This window comes from Callithrix jacchus, chromosome 2, assembly GCF_049354715.1.
Source record: "Callithrix jacchus isolate 240 chromosome 2, calJac240_pri, whole genome shotgun sequence".
Taxonomy (NCBI): domain Eukaryota; kingdom Metazoa; phylum Chordata; class Mammalia; order Primates; family Cebidae; genus Callithrix; species Callithrix jacchus.
Window position 1 is genome coordinate 105,662,012 of NC_133503.1, and position 23,090 is coordinate 105,685,101.

The 23,090-nt window shown below is 33.7% G+C and overlaps 1 long non-coding RNA gene across 2 annotated transcripts in view; it reads left to right on the forward strand.

Moving 5' to 3' along the window:
• The window catches only part of LOC144581504 (uncharacterized), a 148,677-nt gene extending 144,454 nt beyond the window's left edge, over positions 1-4,223 (forward strand). For both annotated transcript variants that reach the window (XR_013532391.1, XR_013532392.1), the window contains exon 4: positions 3,101-4,223. This is a non-coding gene — a long non-coding RNA (uncharacterized LOC144581504). The remainder of the gene's footprint in view (positions 1-3,100) is intronic.
• Positions 4,224-23,090: the final 18,867 nt, after the last annotated feature.

Sequence of the window (23,090 nt, forward strand, 5' to 3'; positions counted from 1 at the left end):
GAATCATCCCAAATGCCCTCCCCGCAAATTCCCACTACCAGTCCATGGAAAAATTGTCTTCCATGAAACTGGTCCCTGGAGATCAAAAGGTTGACTCATTCTGGGTCAGAAGGTTGCGGGCTGCTGCACTTCAGGGAAATGAGTAATAGAGTTTTTAGAGTCCCCCAAATTTTTATAAATCCTTAAATTGTGCTGCTCTATTTGTTCATTTATTTACTCAAATTATTTGTTTTTATTTTTTTAGAAAAGGGTTCTCTGTCATCCAGGTTGGAGTCCGGTGGTGCAATCATACCTCACTGCTGCACCGAACTCCTGGATTCAAGCGATACTCCCACCTCAGCTTCCTAAGTTGCTGGGAATTCAGGCATGCACCATCATGCTTGGCCAATTTTATTTTATTTTTATTGATACACAATCTCACTATGTAGTTCAGGCTGGTCTCTAACTCCTGGCCTCTAACTCCCACTTGGCCCTCCCAAAATGTTGGAATTATACGCCTGAGCCACAATGCCTAAGTATTTTAGTCCATTTAGAAATAAAGTTTTGACCTAAAATTTCTGCTTAAAAAAAGTGATCTATATTAATCAAATTTACCTCATCCAATTTTTGATAACCTTAGAATTCAGTAAAACAGTAAGCACTCAGTATCAATAACTATTCAATTATTCTAAAATTTGAGGAATGTTATGAAAAAAGTTTGCAAGTGGCTTAATAAAGATGAGCCATACACGTTATGATGATAAACATTTTAGCCAGACAAAAAGGATGGAAGATAATTATTCAAGATACAGTTTTGAATAAAACCAATAATGGTATGAATTAATTGAAAGAGTTACTCCATGTGTTACAGGAAAAATGATCCTAAACTCTATAGCATTCAACATCTGCATCTTTTCAAAAATGTTTTTGGTTTTTATTTTATTTCTATAACCAATATACGCCATGGTAAAATTTTGAAGGGAATTATAAGGAATAGGGTAAAAAGCAAAATTCTTCCAAACAGCAGCACCCTATCATCATCAGATAAGCAAGCCTCTCCATTATCCTTCTGACAATTTAAATACTGTCACTATTTCCTTGGCCCTGAGTCACATCAGGAAGTCATAAGAAAGCAGTTTCTCAGGCAAAGGTGGCCTCAGCTTTGGGCAGGGTTATATGTAACTGAGAAGAGCCCAGAAATAATGATTAGGGCCTAGACAACGGTGCACAAACAGCTCCTTTAAGACCACAAGCAGAGGGGCATTGTTGGGTATCTATACCCAGACTTTTTTTTGACACAGAATTCAAGATAGAATGTATTATGCAAGTATGCATATTCAATCATAAGGTAACATAAATAATTAAAATATTTTAAATTACAGTTTCACAAAAAATTTATTAAAAGTATTATGCAGATATGTGACTTCTGGTATGTAGCATATTACATTTTCCATAATAGAATTATGTAAAAGATTAACATCTGGATGGACAATAAACCGAGAGTATCAGGGAAAGTTGTTACAGGGTTCAATTAGAAATGCTCATTAAATCTTTCCTTCCAGAACTCCCCAGCTAAAGAAAGACTCTTCATCTTTTAAATTTTTTGATTGTTCTCCCTCATGGTTTTACTGATATTGATGTCTACATAAGATTCTATATTAATTAATGAAGAGCTTACATTTGGATTTTAGACACCATGTCCTATTACATTTGTCCTTGTCAGTATAATTAGCACTGAGTTTTACCTGTAGAATATATTCAATATATATTTTTTATTAATAATTTAGTATAATCAGGGTTAAAACTAGATAAATAGATTTGATTCACATTTCAAATGCAATTACATTATAAAATAAGAAATATGGATAGGATTGGGATGGATTTGAGTGCAGGGGTAATCAATAAAGATTTTGAATAGAAGACTAATATAATTTACATTATTTCAGGAGATTTTATGTTGAAAAGAAAAATAGGTTAGAGAAATTATATGGAGACTAAAACCAGTAGCAGTTGCAATAGAAAAAAAATGATGCAAAACTGAGGGAAAAGGCAAAATAGGGCTATTGAGCCAATAAAGCCAGGGGATTCCTTTGTACATGCCAATAGCTTAGCACAGTGCTAGGACAGGATAACAAAAATAGAGAAAGAAATAGAAATTTTAATTTAGGGGTAAAGAATAACAAGATTACCTGAGAAGTACCGGTGAAACAATCCACTGGCAATACTTAGTAAGCAGGTGAAAGGTGGAACCAGAGTTAAGGACAAAGAGAATACTGGAAATATAAGCCTGAGAAATTACTCTTAGAAATAGCTTCTCTGGATTTTCTTTTCTTTACTCACAATGTGAAAAGGTTGTGTTTAGAAGATTTATGAAAAGTTAGCCATGTAACAGTAGAAATAAGATGTGAGGCTTGGTAATTTGAGGGGGCAGGGTAGTGGAAAGGTATACACATTGCAATTAGATTATGGTTTTTGAATATTGTCACCTATTCTCTTTGAAATATAAAGCAGAAATTGACATTAAAAGTTTTTTAATAAATTCAGTTTTAGATCTTTAGAAAATTTAACATAATGACAGCAACTAACACAGTTGCTACTAAGAGAAAGTTCTAGTTTTTTTAGGACTTGGTTAAAAACTCTAGCTGTGAATTTCATGATTTCCTATATTTCCTTACATTTCAACTCAGAATTAGTCATTCTAGAATGAAGGTTCTATTGGAACATGGGTAAATACCATAGTCCTTGAATAATAGCTAGGTTGACAATTATAATTTTAAATAGTATAAAAAAATTCAATAATTACTGAACATGGATGTTTCCTTAGATGAAGTAATAAATATCACTGTCCAAAGATGCTTATAATTGTTAATTTTATATATTTATAAATTTTGTCTCTGTAGTAAAGTATGGAATTCTCTCTTTTTCTTTGGGCTGTAAAGACATAGTCACAGTTTGAAGTTACATCATTCAGCAGATTCCTTACCTTTTCCTTTTTACTACCTTTATCTTTTCGGTGTATTTTAGATAATTTATAAATTCTTAATGACTAATTCTCTAATGCATCAGTGTATAATCTTGACTTACATAATCAGTTTCTAAACATATCACATATTTTTTTCAGGAACACAATTATTTCTGGAAAGACTACTACACACAGTATTCTGCATTTAATATGGCATTTCAAAGTCCTGAGAATGACTTTCAATAGTCTTCCATGTACTAATTAAACATGAACACGTGGTAAACAACATGGACTATTCCAGTGGACAGAAAACGTCAAGTTAAAATGTTTAAGTACTCCATATTCTTCTAAGGATCCTTATCCAGTTGGTCTGACGGGTCATTATCTGTTTTGTAAAACTTCCCAAACAACTCATCAATATTTAAATAGCTATCCAAATTATAAACTTCAAATAGCAGAATCCAAATGTCATTTATGCATAATTCAAAAGAACTTTGCTGAAAACAATCTTTGGATTGCAATTGCTCTCTAATCCACCTCTTGAATTTCTACATAGGAATTCAATGCCAATGCAATTCAAATCAATTCATTCATGGTTGATGTTAACACTTCCTTTATGAGGATAGTATGACAGAAACAAAACTGAATTTGAGAGGGAATTGCAGAAGATAAAAATTGTTTTCTGTAGAATGTGTCAAAAGTTTTATGATTCCTTGGTAATTTTTAACATTATAGGTACAATTAAATTATTACTAAAGTTATATCTATGAATCTTTTTAAGTGGTTTAAAATATTTTTTCTGTTCAAATTAATGCAGTTCACTATTACAATTTAATGTAATTTTTAAAAATTATAATTGATTTCTAAGACTTGTAAAACTTTTGAGCTATCATTAACTCCAAAATGTCTAGAAAGAAAACCATCATAGGTAACTATTGATGACACCTACTTCTTTCAGTCGTATACTGAGCACTACCTGCTGTACAGGTTTAAAGAATGTTGGTCACAGGATTGAGGTGAATATTTCATTCTTGTGTAGCCAAAATATTATCAAATGAAGCCCAAAAGAAGAATGAAGTGCATCCTTTCTATATTATTAAGATGGATTTTCGTCAGACAAAGCTCAGTAACTACAGATGGATTATGAATAGAGATAAAATGTACAGTTGAATTCTTTGGAATTATGTACTATATTCCATAAATCCCAGATGGAGTCACTATGATTAATGCTACCTCAATGAGTACAAAATGAATAAATAATTATCTTCCACTTATTGTAAAGTATTACCTTCAGTATATAATTCACATGAGTTACATTCAGTTCACAGTAATGTAAAGAGCTTAGTTTGAACTGACAAAGGACAGGAAATTCAGAGTTATAGCTGCACATACCTTGGAGTGTTGGTCTTCTTAGCACATATGGTAAAAACTATCTGTAGCGTGAATTCACATATGGTAGGTCTTTGCATGGGTTTCATTTCCTTGAGAAAAGGGAGCTTTCCTGTGAGATAAAAGGAAGAAGCTCCCATATTATGCCTATTTGAAAAATGGCTATGTGTAAAATTTAAATTCATAATGTGTACCATATACATATAAAAATTTCTGTTACCAATGGCATGTGAGCATGAACAGAAGTTAACAATATTCTCTGACCTGAGCTGTCACTTCACAAAAATGTACCATAATATGCAGAAGTGTATGGATGACTCAGCATAATCTCTTGCCACAGTCTGAAAAACAAACCAAATTCTGGGACCATAGAAAAGGGAAACTAAAAGTTATTTAATTTACAGTATTAAATGGACTTGAGATATTTCTTAGCCTACAAACTTATTTGTAGAGTATAAATGTGTGAAACTTTGAAAAAAGATGAAAATATTGGTACATTTTAGATATTGCATAATATATTTTAAAACATATATAATCTACACTTAAAAATGTATAATACCAAATAGTTTGTGCATTGTTTTCAATATCTCCACTTACTTAATATTTATTCTTTGGATTTTGTTATGAAAGTTTTGGAAAAAATGTGTAAAGTTGTAATATAAGGGCTGAAATATAGAGATGTGCATGTGTATAGGTACACACAATATTTTAGATGAAAAATAATACATTAGTGGATAATGAACATATTAATTTGCAAGAGTATGATATAATTAGAACAATATTTATATGGAACTATTAGAGTTTGGATATTGGTTCAAACTAGAACTAATCTCATTTAAATATTGAAACAGGAATGTTTCCTGACCCCGCTCACAGGATGTGCTACAGGGATGTGCTCATCTGTTTGGTTGCCATGCACACTCAAACTCTTACGGAAGGGGAGCATACAGATAAGTAGGTACAGGAGTTGGGCTGAGTGCCCCTGGGCTCTGGCCCCATGGCAGCATCCAGGGGTGGGTGTCTGAGGCTCCTGAAGCCAAAGCGGGCATGTGTTACTGTATGGTCTTTTAGCTTTGCCATCCATCAACAGCTTTAGTGTTAAATAACTCAGTGGATCCTGTGCCTTTTCACAAGTGCCGAGGGCCAGAGTGACAGCTTTCTGTATCTGGAGTTCTTATTTGGGTGTCCAGAAAAAATCAGGTCACACACAGATTTGAAGGATGATGAATGCAGGGGTTTTACTGAGTGGTGGACGTGGCTTTCAGCCACCTGAAAGCCATGGATGGATGGGGAGCTAGAAAGGGGATAAAGTGGGAAGATGATCTTCCAATGGAGTTTGACCATCTAGCAGCTGATCTCCTCTCTGATCATCCTCAGCGAAACTTCTCTTGACATTCAGATGTTCCTTCTCTTCTCTCCTTCTCTGCAGCTCTTCTCTTTGTCAGCTCATCTGCTGGTGGAGCCTGGGGTTTGAGGTTTATATGGGTACAGAAAAGAGGCATGGCCAGCTAAAAGGCAACTTTTGGGCATGAAAACAGAAATGTCTGTTCCTATTTAGGGCCATGGGTTTCTAGGCTTAAGGGGGAAGCTTTGCTGAGGAACCTCCTTCTTCTACCCAGTATTTCCCTGTCTCCTGTCTATAACAATATCAATCAACAAATAAACCATAAATCAAAATACCCAAATGTATAGAAGCTAATATAATGTTCCATAATACAATATAATCATATAATGAAAAGAAAAAGGAATCCTAATGCAATGAGCCTAACCACATTTATTTAGGAATATGGGTGAGAGTAAGGATGAGTGAGTATACAGGGTATGTGTCTGTGTACTGTATACATGTGTGTAAAGATGGATACAGAAACACTATTAAAATTTTCCATATTCATCTCTAGAATATAGGATTGACTATGATCACTATAAAAAGGGATTCAGCTACTAATGTTGAATGCTAAGCCTGGATGTTTCAGGGCTCAGGTCTATCATTTGTGGCAGTCTTTCCCAGAAGCAAAGCTACCCACGCAAGATTTGAGTCATCCTTTTGGAGTCAACAAATACCTTCCTGCAATCTATTCATTAGACTACCCAACAAGTTTCCCTATCTTTCCTATTTCTAACAAAACTAAACAAAACAACCAAAACAGAAAAATTACCTCACTTCCTTAACATAAAATCCTAAAATAAGGGCTTAGAACATCCATCAGTATAGAATATTTGCTTAAAAATGATATTATCAAAATTAAGGTTATTTGGTCTACTTAGAACCTCCAAGGTACTTGTTATAAATAATTTTTGTGTCATGAATATTTTGAGGCAGTAACTTCGTGTGTGTGTGTGTGTTTGTGTGTGTGTGAGTGTGATGTCAATGGGTGAATGGGTGATAGACAGTATGTCTTACATCTTCTTTGGCTGTTGGTTTTGATGAAATGAAGTCAATGTCCAATCTCTGCTTGAGTTGACATGTATATTTCTGCAGAAAATACTTGATATATTCTCCCTTGTATTAACTGTGGTCTACTAAAAATATCTTTAGACCAGAAGATAATAAGTTTAAGTTCCCATCTATTTCCTTGTGTTCAGAATCAGGTGTGTCTGTCACTGAGTAATGGACAGTTCTTCTTTTCAGAATCAGTATTCCTTGCTGTAACCAAATTAGGCAATTGCTACTGATGTCATAATTACTAACGTTAACTGGCTAGTTTTCCTGTGACAAGTTGACTTGGGAAGTGTAGGTGTTGTAACTAGAAAATAATTAGACTAAAACAATTTTTAAATGTGATTATTGAAAACCAGTCTCATGTAGTCATTACACAATGTATGTACTCTCCAAGTTAAGAAAGTATATCCTTTTAATGCTTTGTAAAAAAATGAAGAAAAATATCCTTTCTAGTTTACATATTTATATCACTGTAAATGTTGAAGGCATTTATTTGAATGTACTATCACAGAATGACATAAATCCACTCACCACATTTATTTGATTGATTGCACATCACACATTTAAATAAACATGTATGGCATGATCTCAGATTCAGATAAACACGCTGCCTTTATTTAAATGCCTCCACATTCATATTGGATTGAACATTCGAATGCATTTAAATCAGTCTCAGAAGTGACTCACTGATGCATTGTTAAAAGGTGAACATGATGCTTGCTAATACTTGTCTGTTAGAATCTTGCAGTCTCCAACATACCCAAGGCTGTTATGTTATATTGTGAATGCTCAGGACCACATCTCCACTAAACGTAAGTTTGAGTAGAATGTGCTGGGAGATACCTCAGTGGGACTATGTTTGAAATTTGGTGTAATACAGAGCAACATATCAAGTTTTTTTCCTCTAATAATCTAAAATTAATTGTATTAAAATCCCCTCAGAGGATGAAGATTAAAGATTATAACACCAGAATCAAAGTATATGCTTCTTCAAGACATACCTAAGAAGCTTAGGTAACTGTACAATTAGGTAACGTGAGCTCACCTACTTCAAGTAACTCGTGAGACTGCTAAATTAATACCTCCCTCTGCTCCTTTCCTACAGAGTATATATGAGTGGGTCACAAAATAAAATAGACTAAACTAAAGAATGTAATGACATGCTTGATTCAAGGTTTTAATATTCTGGGGATTTTTCAAAAAGGTTTCAGTATCCAGGTATTATTATATCTGATCATTATATCAGATCATTAGATCAGATTTTGCATTGCATACAGATTATTTGATAATCTACAGTTTTTACTTGCTATCCTACTATATTCAGAAGAAAACCACCTAGGCTATTTGCCTTTTATTCCTAAATTATCTCTATTGAAATACGTTATTTAAGATTAACTTCTATTTTGTTTCTAGACTTTTTTTCCCAGACTCCAATTAATGCAATTTAGATGCTGCAATCATTTTCAAGTTTTTGTAAAGACTCAGTCCACTTAAAGGGTATGGCCAAATAGCTCTGTAAATGCAGCAGCTTTCAGTGGGGAAAGCTCTAGCTTCTTAGGAGGTGAAATCAAATTACAGTTTTACAAATGCAATACTAATATACCTCTTTTCTTACTCCTCAAGGGAAGAGGAAACTTTCTTCTTCAGAAGCTAAAGACAGTAGCATTAAGGTTCTTCTATATAGGACAAGGGAAGGGAAGGCTCCAAGATCCTACTAAGCAAGGTTGGCTAGAACCCTATATGGGTAACTTTTTCATAAAACCTCTTCTTTTCCAAGATTATACAAGTACATTAGGACTTTCAATTGTATTTCTTCATGGGATCATTCAGTGTTACTCTTAGGGATTATCTTCTGGTGCTATGGTTTTCTCTGAAGCATTCTCATGTCCCAGTTTCTGTTCAGCCTAGTATGTTCGTGATGGTGAGAGAGACGAGAGGAAGCTACAAATCCTCTTCCTAATTCAACAGCAGCAGATTCTGTTTTAATGTTCATTTATTTTGGGCACTCTTGCCTTTTAGCACTATCTTTACCTTACAGAATATACTCACTCTTTTCTCAATTTTCATAATTGGATTATATATCTAGCAATGTTAGAGGAAAATTTTCCTACTTTTAAAGTAATAAACCTTAATTTCCCTCCATGAATGTAAATCAAAATAACTATTAAGAATGTGAATAAAAATAACTATTAACTCCCAATCTTTTTTCTTTCAGGCCTACAGATCCTTGGGTAAAGAAGAGACCAAGACTCACTTTGAGTAGAATTGCCAGATTTAGTAAATAAAAATACAGTATGCCTCATAAGATTTAAATTTAATCATATATAAGCAATTTTTTTTACTATAGCTATATCTCATGCAATATTTTGGAAATACTTACACTAAACATTATTTGTATTGATCCGATATCAAAACTCAAATATAACCATGTACCCTGTATTTCATCTGGAAACCATAAGGTGAAAAAGGAGCATAAATTATTTTTCTAATTATTTATTTATAATTCTATAAGGGAGATAGAGATTGCTCAGGAGAGCAATTAACTTTTTGAAGAGTCAGCTTGTTACAATTGATTATGAAATTTGTCGTGTAATTTGTCTCACTTTCCTCTTCCTTTTGGTGAGTGCAAATATAATTTATACTCCAAAGTAACAGTGTACTAGATAGAATATTTGCTCCCTTTTAAATTTATCTTTCATGAATTGAAAATATCTGCAAATTAAAATGGCAAAATAATGTCTATTCCAGCACCCACAATAGGGCAAGTGGTGAGCTTGAAGAATGAGGAAGGCTCAAGTCCCCTCAAGTAGATTTTCTTTAGCTATCAACAAAATTAGAGGAGAAACTCAGGTGGTGATTATTTCTGAAGAGAAGATTTGAGAAAATAAGTTTGTTATGGAAACATTTTGATACTTGAAAATAATGCTCTTTCACTTTTTATTCAGATATGATAAAGAAGAAAAAAAGTCCAAATATTTACATTCCCATTATCAAAGTTGAATAATAAACACAGTACTAACCTGATGAACTAACGTCTTAAAAATCATTTTATTGTAAAATGCAGGCCCTCTCCAAAATCTGTGGGAAGAGTGAAACAACTTTAGAAGATATTTATCTTTTAATTGTATTTTTAATCATTAATATACTGGAAGTATGACTATTGATTGCAAATGTTTCAACAAATAGAAAACATATACTTTTCATTCAAGATATAAAATGTGTATATTAAAAAATAGAATCTTCACATTTCCACTGCAGTTGATCTTAATAGATTTCTGTCATCCCTATTATGATCACTATTATGTTGGTGTTTTCATTAGCCAGAAAATTGAATAATAACTGAGTTATTACCAATATTATCCACTACCTTGACCAAACTGGTTAAAATAGAGTGGCTATTTTAATTGAGATGCAAACATAGGGCAATCTTTACATTTTTATACAACAGTATTTGTTCATGAAATGATACTGACAGCCCCTGGAACATGTATTTATCTTTGGTGTGGAGACTCACATAACTTTGTGTTGTTAAGTAAATGGTCTAAATAGTTGAAATCCATTGTGTGTTCTCTCACCTTGCATTTACTCCACACTGCTCCTTCTGCGCCAACCAATATGAGGAAGACTAGAAAGCTAAAATGAGAAATTTCTAGAACTCCTTTGTAGCTAGGGCTAGGAATGTAAGCATATCCAGCAAAGTAAATGAATATATATTTATATAAACAATAGCAATAACTGCAGCGTGTGCACGTGTGTGTGTGTGTGTGTGTGTGTAAGTCAGCTAGATTATGAAAAAAATCCAAGATATGCTGACACAATCTGCCTCCTTCTTTTGTTTCTGACAGTGCACACTATGCCTGGACTACAGATATGCAGAAACACTAGATCTTTCTAAGCCACTAAGTCAAATTTTTGTAACTTGGCATTCCCAGGTGTTACAATATTCACTTATCTTTACAATTTTAAAGTTTAATACTATACGATATGCACTATATGTTTTACAGTATTTTTACTCATGTTCTTTTTAGGCGTGCTGCTGCTGACATCAAAATTGTCTCACTTCCTACCGTCAAGTTCTTTCTCCTTTGGTCTCCTTTTTCATTCATTTATTCAACCATAATCGTTCAGCCTTAGATTAATTATGCATTCCGTCTTTCTTCATTTGTGAGAAAACCTTAAATTATGCAGATTAGTGTCAAATATATTTTATATTTTAATTTCTAAAATTTTATTTACATCAGAGCAAGGGGCAAAGCTGTACATTTGTGGGTGTGCTGAGAGTCTATTCGCTGGGGGTGGTAGGAAGTCATTACATTAGGAATTACATACTGGATGCCTAAGAGCAATGGCTGCTCCCTAAATGGATACTTCCCATGCCAAGCAATCTGTACTTAAACTCTCAGACCACATAAGTGAATGAGAAGAAACTCAGTGTAAGGTACTTATGAGACAAGCAACAAAGGTGAATTGGAAGGCAAAAACTAGGGAAAAATTTGATTTTGGAAAACTACATGTGGTTTATCTTTCATATACTTCTACTGACATTTATGAATTTGCCCCATCCTCAAAGGTCTATGCAGGAATTCTCAACAGAGGAGGCTCTAATCGAGATGAACACAACAGATAATTTTCTAACCAGAAAAGCTACAGAAAATTAGAGCATACTTTGAAAATATGTTTTGGAAAGTCATTTGGATGTGGAAATATGAAGCTGGTTTCCCTCTATTATTTCATGATGATCCGTAAAAGGAGGGAAATGGAGGTGAGGCATAAAACTGACCAGGGCATGGGAACAAGTAAAGGTGTGGACGCCCATCTAGGGATTGTTTTTAAGACCACCAGCAACAGGTGTTAAGAGCACTGCACAGAGGCATTCCAAATGTTTCCAAGGGCTGTCAGTTTTCAAAGACTTTAGAAAACCCCTGGATAAGGGGGAAAGTACCTGCATTTGGAGTCTGGAATTTCATTGATTATGGTGTTTGTGGCAGAGCCACAGATTTTTGCTTATGTGTGTGTGTGTGATTGTTATTGTGATCCATCTACTATGGTGTTATCTGGGAAAGAGAAATGCAATGTATCATACTTACATTACCACGCTTGAATAAGCAAGGCTATCATCCTTTACATATTAGCTAATGCAATCCTTACAACAATCCTAGGATAGAGATATTATTTTTATTCCTGTTTTATAGGTATGAAAAACAAATTGAAAATCAGAACTTCCACATTATACAGGCAAATTAGTTTCTCTCTCTCTGTCTTTCACTCTCTCACATTTATCTGATATACCCAATGTATCTATTTTTTTCCTTAATTTAATCTTCCTTCTTATTTTAATATATTTGGTGCACTTCTTTACATGCTTTATAGCCCACTTGTGCTGTATCTTTCTCTTTCCCTTGCCCTGCAATATATCTCTACATTATCTTCTGAGAAGCAGGCATAAAACGCAATGTTACTTTTGTGTTTAATACCAAAATAATATAAATCTATTAGAATTATTATTTTTCTGAGAGATGAATATTCCTTTTACTGGCTATACTTGCATATTCTTATTTATTGTGATAACTGAATTATGAATAATCCATAATATCTATACTATCTATAGCCAGGCCTGGTGGTACATGCCTTAGTCCTAGCCACTTAGGATGGTGAGGTAGGAAGACTTAAACCCAGGAGTTTGAAGTTGCAGTCAGCTATAATCCCACCACTGCACTCTAGCTTGGGTGACAGAGCAAGACCCAATCTCAATAAATAAATAAATAAAATAAAAAGGAAAGGAAAGGAAAAGAAAAGTAAAAAAATGATTTCTCTAGAATATGAATTATTTAATGAGTTACTACTGCATCTTTAAATGTGTTCACTATTATCCCCATTTTTACTGATTTTTCCTTTAAGATAATTTTTACAATAATGAAAATTCCTCATTGAAATTTACTATTTAAACTTAAAATACCTTACACATTTTAATGCAGAAAAATAAACTCCTTCCCAGACTCACCCTGAATATATAAAGTGAATGGAAATGGAGTATAAGTATATTTGTATTAGTTTCCTAGCAAAGCTGCTTATGCAATGGGATTTAAAAACTGAGAACTAATTGTTCAAAACTCAGTTTCCTTCAGGTATAATGTGCTAAAAAACATGAAGAACTTTGATGTTGTAAGCTATTTTTTTTGTTTCTAGTAGGGGCATAAATAAATGCAGAAAAGGATTAATGATACTTTTTAAAAGTTCTTACTTGCACAGATTTCAAACCAAGAAAATGCTGAATTTCTGATAAGCACTGAGTTAACAAGTTCTCTATTCGCTTTAACAAAGAAAATGTGAAAACCAAATACAAGTTACATATAACCCAAACATTCAAAACATTGGAAAACAGCTGAAATAACATGGTTGCTTTATATAAGTGTATATGACATAAATGAGTCTAGTCAATCATGTTTGGGCTGTTTCGCCGCAATGCACACTTCTACCATTTTATCTTACATTCTGTCTCATCACCTCATTCTTACTTCTGTATTGGATATAACCAGAATAACTTCTCTGTGTGACCAGAGCTGAAAACACATCAGAGCAGGTTTCTAATGCCAAGAGATATTTTCTGGTGTATATGCTTCTGTGTGCATGTTTGTTTAGTTTGATTTTATTATTTCTGTGTATTTCAGGAGTTAAAAACATGGTTCAAGGTAGCTTTGGTAAAGGGAAGATAAGCAATTAAAAGGTAAAAGTACTGATATCCTAAACCTCCAAATCAACATGTTTGATGGTGAGAATCAGGTTGCTTTTGAAAGAAAGCTGAACCACAACATATGTTGAAAATGTCGTTTTAAGAACTATGGGTAAAAACAAGTACTAAAATTTATCATGGCCCAAAAAGGCTTGGAGTTTACTGCAATTTGACAATTTGATTCCACTTAATTTGTTTCCTTATGTTTACATGCTGAACAACTTTTATGAACTCTGAAGCTAACAAAACAGGATAATATTATAGGACCATGTTTATTCGGCCTATTGCCTACTTTGTGCCATAGAAAGATTTCTCCCTCTTTCTGCCTTGCCTAAGGGAGAGATCTTTAATAACCTTGTGTAATTACTGTAAATACACTTCTCACCAGCCTCATTTATTCAGAGATTTCAGCCATGTCAGATATATTGTTGCTTATTGGGAGTTGAGCCACCTGCCTGAACAATAAATTTGTCAGGATTTTGGAATATGACATTTTGGATTTGCATTGCCTGTGTAATTCACCAAAAAAGATTATCTAATGGTGACTCTTGATATTAAGAAATCTGATTTTTATAATTTTCCAGGGAAAGGCTTCATCCAGTAAAACTCAGATTCAGAAATTGAAGAGTGGGTTGAAGTCATAGTATTTATGTATGTTAGGGTAAGGTGTTCTCTACAATACTATGATCAAAAAAGTTTAAAAGGAAGTTACTCATAAAATATCTGTAGATCAGATCAAACGTAGCTTGGCTTTTGCTCTGCCTAGCTTGTGGAAATTAAAAAAAAATTGTTCTGCTCTATATTCAAGAAATATGCAATGTGCATTCTACATTTAATTTCAAAGATGTTTGGTGCATGTTCTGCCAAGGGAAGAGACAATCTTGAGAATATTTGGTATAAAAGTATTTTAGAACATAGCTTAGCAACTGCTAAAATGCTCCGAATTACGCGATGCCTTGATCATGGTACTTTCTCTTTGCATATATTGACTTGCTAGAGTCTAAAAAGCATCTGACAAGGTAGGAACTCTTACTATTTTTTTTTATAGGTGAGGAAACAGAGACCCTGAGATTAAACTTTCTCAAGCCCATATACCTGGTTATCAGGAGAGCTAGGATTTGAACCTCCATAATTCTTGCTCTTGAGTATCTGCTACTCATCGCTAAGCTCCAAAGCACATAAAAACAATTAACTTCTGCCATCATGTCTTCTTTAAAAGACCCAGAGACAGATGTTTCTAGAACCTGCTGTAATTTTAACAATGCTAATGAGTGACCCTGAACTCAACATGTGTCAATTTAGTAGTTTATGAATAATCAAGAAAACTACTTTATTGTACAATTTCTCTTCAATCTATTTCTCAGAAGTTTTCATGAAATGACACACATCATACAATTGCTACCACTGTCAATAACAAAAGGATTGCTTCCAGGAGATAGGTTTGGATTTTGTCATAAGGGGTGGTATATAAGCCTCGTAGGAAATATATAATCAACATTACTAAGTATCATTTTGAAGAAGTAACTTCTATGACAATACATTCTCAAGAGCTTATGAATATGAGTTTCTGAAAAGGAAAATGAATATAGTTATATTTAGATAAAAACCTTGCATCCATAAATATTAACACAAGGAATATGAATTTCTCTTTTTTCTAGATAGATATTATCAAAACAAATTGCTTATGCTTCTGTGGAAATAATATGCCCCCTCACATGTGATAAACTATATTAATTTTGCCAGTAATGAAGATTAATGTCGTGAAAATCCATGCAGCACTGCAAAGATACCAATATGGTCATGCACTGCATAACTGTTTCTTTCAGTCAATAATAGACTACACATACTATAGTGATCCCATAAGATTGTCATGAAGCTGAAAAATTCCTGTTATCTAGTGGTGTCATAGCGGTTTTAATGTCATAGCACAATTTATTTATTTTTTAAATAAATTTAGTGTAGCCTAAGTGTACAATGTTTGTAAAGTCTACAGTAGTGTGCGGTAATGTGCTAGATCTTTACATCACTGGGAAGTGAGTGACGTACTCACCAGTCACTCAATCCCCAGAATAACTTCCATTCCTACAAGTTTCATTCATAGTTAATGCTCTGTAAGCACTTTTTATAACTATTTTTTACCTTTTATACTGCATTATTACTATGCTTTTTCTATGTTTAGATATGCTTAGAAACACAAATACTTAGCATGATGTTGCAGTTCCTCCAGTAGTAACAACAGCAACATGCCATACATATTTGAAACCTAGGGGCAGTAGGCTATACGATATAGCCTAGATGTGTATGTAGTAGGCTGTATCATTTAGGTCTGTGTAAGTATACTCCATGATGTTCACACAACAAACACTGTCTATTGGTGCATTTCTCAGAATGTATTTCCATTATTAAATGATGCATAACTGTGCTAATAATATGAACTTTAATGAAACTACTTCTACTTATTGTTCATTAATTTTGTATTAGAAACTATGCATAACACCTGTTGAAATATCTCACTTAATCTTTATTAAAATAATTTAATATAAGTAGTACTGTTATTTCAATTTACAATATGAGGAAACTTAGAAATGAGAAATAGGATATCTTTTTCAATATCGAATTGTGAAGAAGTAGCAAAGATTGTACTAACATTCAGATTTGACTGATCCCAGAGTCTGTACTCTCAACCATCCTTAAGTGAATGAATTATGCATTTAAACTCGTTTAATAAAATCTTTTTTTGTTCTTGTTTTTTTATAAAAATATAACTATTTGTCATTTCATTAAAAATTTATCACTAATGATGCTATGTCAGACACATTGAGCACCAACTAATGAAGACCAGTATAGTGTTAAGAATTTCAACTGATATTCTGTGTCCTAGGAATTTAGTAGAAGGTCTGCTAAAGCCAAAAATATATATCTAACTCTAATAATGGACTAAACAGAATAACCTTTAGAACGTTTTCAGGAAGTGACATACTACCTCAATACATCAGATTTCTAAGAAACAGGTAGGAACCAGGAAATGAAACTTCCCTCTAAGTTTGTTGTAGCAAAATTTCTAGTATTCAACCCCACCACAGACTACTATGTGTGAAGCATCTGCCTTTAAAATAAGGCAAGAGGTTTAATACTTTCTTGTTCTTCTGGGTTCAAAAGAGTGTTTTTTTTAAAGAAACAACATTTGCTTATACAACATTAACACATTAAAAAATTGGAGTTTTCCGAGGTGGTAAGGATGAACTTGACAATACCAAGACATTACTGATAGTGATTCCCCAAAATGGCTTAAAGTGCTCCAAATTCAGCCTTACAGTCATCTCTGACCATCATTGTTCTGTACCAGTTATTTGCAGTGTATATATTCCAGACAATATCGTTTCTGACAGTGGTTTTGCATTTACCTGAGTTGAGTTTAAGGAATCTGTAGACAGCAACCTTGACAAAGTTGTCATGACTACACTCTGTCACTCTCAAGCAAGTGAAAAAACAAAAAGTGCAGAGTAATAAGTATGCCCTAAAGCAGATTTTTATAAAAGACAGGCTAAAGTGTTTTGCCAGAATTTTCATCTATCTTAAACACCAGGAGTCCATACTGTGGATCTGCTAAAGGCATGATGTCTCAATATTTGCACCGGTTGTCTCCATTAAAGCTTTTAAGAGTTTCTACAAGACAAATAAGAAAGTGGAATTCTCAGTGCAAAAGAAGTAAAGTGCCATGGCCACTTTAATTAGCCTTACACTTGTTCCTCCCAATGTCAAATGATATTAGAATCAATAGAAGCATAAGCTAGTCCCTGTAGTCACTTTCTCCTCTTCCTCCTTGTCATCCTCTTCTTCCTCTTTGTCTTTCTCTTTTGCCTTTTCCTTTTTATTGCTGCAAATATAACTATGATTGCTTTGCTTGAGAATTATTATCTTTGCTTTGAGAATATGAAAACTAACTACAAAAAAGACAACATTGTCTCTTGCCACTGTATGTGCTAAAGAGGAAATATTTCTATTTCTCTGCTTATCGGTGTAATACAGAGAGATCACCGCAAAACACTTCTTTTCATACTCTACAAACAATAGTTGGGGCCTTCAATGGACTGCTAGAAGGGTTCACTCTACACCATAACAAGAGCTTAAAAATTGCAGCAGATACCAGCTTTCCTAAAAAAGTAGCTTTCATAGAGTTTGGAAACCTTCAGAACAATTTGACATTTGTATGACATCCAAGTATGTGATCATTTTTCTAGTAGTTCATTTTTATTGTATCTTACAATAAATATTAATCCCTAAGGATAAGAAAAAAATAAAGTGTTTGTTCACTACAGATGGTTTGAGAAACACTGATCTGGAGCCTCAAAGCTACATACTGACCTACATATTTGGGTCCTTCATAGCTACTAACTGCAGTACATCCCGTGGGAGGATGGAGATAGGAGAGACAGCTTTCAAATTTTTATTGGAAGAAAAACTGAGGTTAAACTTACTCATTTTCGTTGTCTAACATGTCTGTGTAGTTTTTCATGGGAATGTGTATTGTAGGGCAGTATAAATGTGTCTTCTGAAAAGAGATGGTTAAGCTCTGTTAGATGTGTGATTTAAGATGAACCAGCATGGTGGGGATAGGTAACAGATAACAGGAGATCAGTGATGTTAATGTATAAATTTAGGGATGATGCACATTTTATAGTCAGATTTTGAAATTTAAAAAGGTTTAACTGTTTGCAAATATTCTCCCTAAACAACTTCTTTCAGAATTGGTAGACGTGATCAGAGTAAAAGGAAGAGATGCTGTGTGAGAGGTATTGACAAATGTAAGCATTCTGACATCAGATACATAGGATTTTAGTCAAAGTTTATTGCAAGATTCTAGAAAAAATGCTGGGTGTTCTATAATTACACATCAACACTAGTGTTTAAACATAAATATTTCAAAATTCATCCTAGGAGTCACCAAAGTATTAAATACTCTGTCACTTGGACCATTATGTCATATATCTTTAGTTTGATCTTAATAGAATACAGTGTAAAGAAACCAAAAGTTTTACATATAGTGTATATACGTGTCTAAGCATATACATATGTATTTACACATATATATGAATACACACACATACAACTTCATAAGAGGCACTAACTGCCAAATTCAACATTTGCCACCTGGATGGAGTACAGTAGAGTCAAAGACAACAGAGTTAACTAAACAGACAATGACCATCGTGTGCCTAAAACTGTTTCAAGGCTTTTGTCCTTTTTTTTTTTATGTACTAGAGATGATAATTTTTTCTTAGATGCCCTTTTCCTAAACAAAAGGATTAAAATCAAAAGGTGTTTAGTTTCTCACGGGAAATGTTTTTAAAATAACAGGGTCATCCGAGAGGCTTGCACTAGTCAAATGTAAAACAATATACATTTCTTGAATGAAAGTTGCAAAAGTCCTATCGAAGAGAGCTGTTTGTGAGGTTCCCTAAGTCTAATTAAGAAGATGGACCTGATCCTTGGAACTGAGACTAGAAATAAATCCTTAAAAGCAAACTCTTGTGCTAAAGAAAGAACAATTTTAAAGAACATCCAGTTCTCTAATTCTTGACAAGTGTGGCTCATTTTCACTTGCTTTAGATGGATGCCTTATAGGTTACAAATGATTTTACCCCTCAGAGATTTTTCAAAATACATGTGGACTCCATTATGTTATGGACCTCCTCCCCATTCCATTAAAAGAAAAAGAGAATAACTAAAACCTTAACAGTGATACGCTGAAAGGTATTATTAATTTTGAAGCACTTTTGTTTAAAACTATCTAAACTAGCTGGTCAGCCCCAAATGGTAGGCAACTGTTAGATTGTTTGGTTTTCTTTCCCCCCTCAGCAGGGCATCCCAAGTCTCACAATTTGCAAATCTCAGTGTTTGATTTCTAGAGGACACGGTACAACTTATAAGAGCTCTGTAGTGGTGGGTTACTAAATATTTTCAAACTAATGTGGATAGATATGTATAAGAAATCAATTTTCAAAGAAAAATTAAAAATGATATGTGATGCGAATTTATCTTTGAAAGCATCGTGTTATTTTAAAACCTCAAATTTATTTCATATTAGTAAGTAAATCTTATGCCAGAAATGGATTTTCTGATCTTGTTTGGAACCTTATTTCTGTTAAGCTTTACACCTTCATAATCCCTTCTTTTTAATTTTGCTTGTTTTGCCAAGATTTTAGGAGCTTATGACATCAAAATAAATAGCCGGCAGAATTGAATAAGACTTAATAAAAATTTGAGTCTGTTTAAGGGCAGACAATGCCACACCACAGGAAAATGATCCTACAGAATTTTCATAAAGAGGAATAATTTGCCACCTTTGAAAATTAGTTTGAGATGTGTTACTTAATGTTTAACCAAAATAAAAAATATGACTTATTTTTAACAAAATATTCGAAATCTCTGTATACAACTCTTCATTACTTCAAATGTTTCCAATCCTCTGGCTGTACCACTTCCGCTTCCTTTTGCCATGGAATCTGGTATGAAATGGTTTCTCCTGGTTTTCCTTCAGGTCTCCTTGAGGGTAGAAGCAGCAGAAAAAAAAGGACATTAATGAGGAAGGGAGTAAGTAGTTGGAAAATGAAAATCCTATTGGAGATTAAAAGTAGTTTGACATAGGATTTGTAAGAATTTTTTTTTTTTTTGAGATTGAGTCTTGTTCTCTCGCCAGGCTGTAGGGCAGTGACATGATCTCTGCTCACTGCAACTTTTGCCTCCCAGGTTCAAGTCATTCTCTTGCCTCAGCCTCCTGTGTAGATGAGATTACAGGCACACACCACCACACTCAGCTAATTTTGGTATTTTTAATAGACATGGGTTTTTGCCATGTTGGCCAGGATGGTCTTGATCTCCTGACCTCATGATCTACCTGTCTCTGCCTCTCAATGTACTGGGATTACAGGCATGAGCCACCACACCCAGCCTGTAAGGATAAATATGAAAGTCTTGCTCTACGTTTAGGAAGGGTCCAGACAGTTAAAGAATAGACTACTTACTGTAGAATCTAACCTTACATTTGCAGAATGTGTACTATTTTGCTGTGGATAGAGGGTTCAGACAGTAAAGGAAGAGACTAAAGCACTAGTAATGAGGAAGATGGAATTATGCAGGTTTAGAATTATAGCCTAATTCATCCAATTAATGTTGTAGAAGCAGTTAAAACAGAATTTCCACAGTCTTGACAGGCCTTCAAGGTTTCTACTTGATTTAAACGCTAGATCACTCTTGATGGAAAATATTAAATTTTTTGTCAAACTTGCTATAATTTATTTTAGTATGTAGATACAGTCAGGTTTCTGCAAGCTTATGTCAAAGATTTATCTTGTTTAAAATACAATAAAATGAACAAAAGAGGGGTTAAAGTATACCAATCCGATCAATGCTGAACAAAAACTACAACCACAAACACTCTTATCAGATCATTTTTTCCTACGAGTTATTTATTTACATTATCTTTTAAACTAGAATAGCCATTGTAATTCTCAGCCAAATATGTTGGTCTTTTTTCTTAACCTCTTCTCACTGCTATTGTCAAAAGTGGCTGTAATCTCATGCAGATGAGATATTGATCTGTTGCTGATGTTCACTGAGCAGCCAAAGGGGAATCACATTACCAGCTACAAACTCCATCAATCATAGTCTCCTTAATAACCGCACTTAAACGATCTCTCTTGGCATTAGCTTATATTGCACCCATGGCTGGCATCCAGACTCCAGAAAGAAAAAGACTCATTTTGAAGGGCAGATTTGAGTCCACTCTAGATGATTTAAATAAAAGGTCTTAGCCTTTTCCTAGAACAACAGGGCTTATTACATTAGTTAATTTAATCCAATTAATTTTTTTCAGGTATGTAGAAATGGAGTAAAAGATGAGTTGATTTGTTAATAAATACAGGATTATGTCCTTGGCACCAAATTAAATACCTATAAGTGAAGCTTAAAAGCATGCATGGAACCTAAGGACAGGCATTTGGATTGCATCCTGCCTGTTAAATCTACTTCCTTTTGTCTCCCTTTTTTCTTCCCCCTACACATAGATATTTGAAAATTACTACAAAGTAAAAACAGGAAAAAGAGGAGGCAGAAAAAAGATAGGGACGCGCTAAAGCAATAATGACAGCTAAAAACACAATCTATCATAATTACTGCTGCGGGAACTAACAAACTGTTAGCACATGCTTCTGTCATACTGTCAACTCAGCCGTTCTACTTCACTACTGGCAACCATGACAGAACAGGAAATCAGATGGAGGATGTAGCAGGCATAAAAAAAGACACCTTGTTTTGACTACATACTTTCTCTGGCTCTCTTACAGTCCAAGGATGCCAAGAATTTGGAAACAAGCTCAGGAGGAATACTATTTTTCCTGTCCCATACCACTCATACCCCCAACCTAACATTTTTTTTTAACTGCATTTGTTTCCTTCCAGAATATTTAACTGGGTTCACAAATTAGCCTGTTCTCAAACTTCTTTGCATAGCTGATTACAATACTGGGTCTTAGGCTTCTCTCTATGCAGATTCAGCTGCTATTAGTGAGGTGAGGGCCCAAGATAGGGCACCTGTAACAAGTTCCAGGGAGGGGTTATTGAGGAGCTATAAAAACATTATACAAGCAGTTTGGGTCAAGAATGGGAATATTGCATTTTAAATGTCAGTGTGACTTGAATTTCATCCAGAAGCTGTTAAATCTTGGTTACTTCAGCAGAAAAGAAAACAGAATGGTTATTTGATCTTCTCCATGTAAAATTTTACATGATATTAATTGCAACTCAGTAAAAACTAAGCCTAGAACCATAAAAACGATGAATCAATGAAAGAAAAATCAGAACAAATTTCTGATTCTATTCTAAACTAGAGCCCCTTTTCTATGTATGTGTGTGGTGTGGGTTGCTAGTGTGTTCATCTAGCCAAGCCCAGTAATGAACAAAGCAGCATTTCAATTCTTCAATGACCTCCTTCCAAAACACACAGAACAAAATATTTATACATTTTTTAAAATGAGCTTACCAGAATATCATATATGAGTTAGAACTGAGTATCCCAAATTGTGTTTATAGAACACCAATTCACAAAAATTCTTTTTTTAATCATATTTACCCTAAATTAAATATCACCAGAAAGTACTTCTCTGGGGAAAAAATTAAGACATGTTTTTCTGACTTACTGATGTTTACTCATATTGAATCTTTGTTTGAAAATGTGTCTTTAGGAAGAAAAAGATATATTTAAAAGTATATAATAGTATTATATTGAAATTTGCAATTTAGAACATGAAATTATATAAACGTACCATGTATCACATATCAAATGCCATTTATAAGATAGGAAGAATATTTGTAAATTGTTATTCTCTTAATAATATAAAAAAAGGCTAATATTAAGTATTCAAAAATATTAAATATTAAACCATAAAGGATGTTTAAGAACATATGTTTTTCCTCTTGCATTTTCTGGGTGCAGAATTCATTATAAAAATGGAAGACAAAAATATAGCAAGGCGTTTCTAAATATTTGCTATATCCAGGTTCTTTATGTAACAACCTCAATATTTCTATAA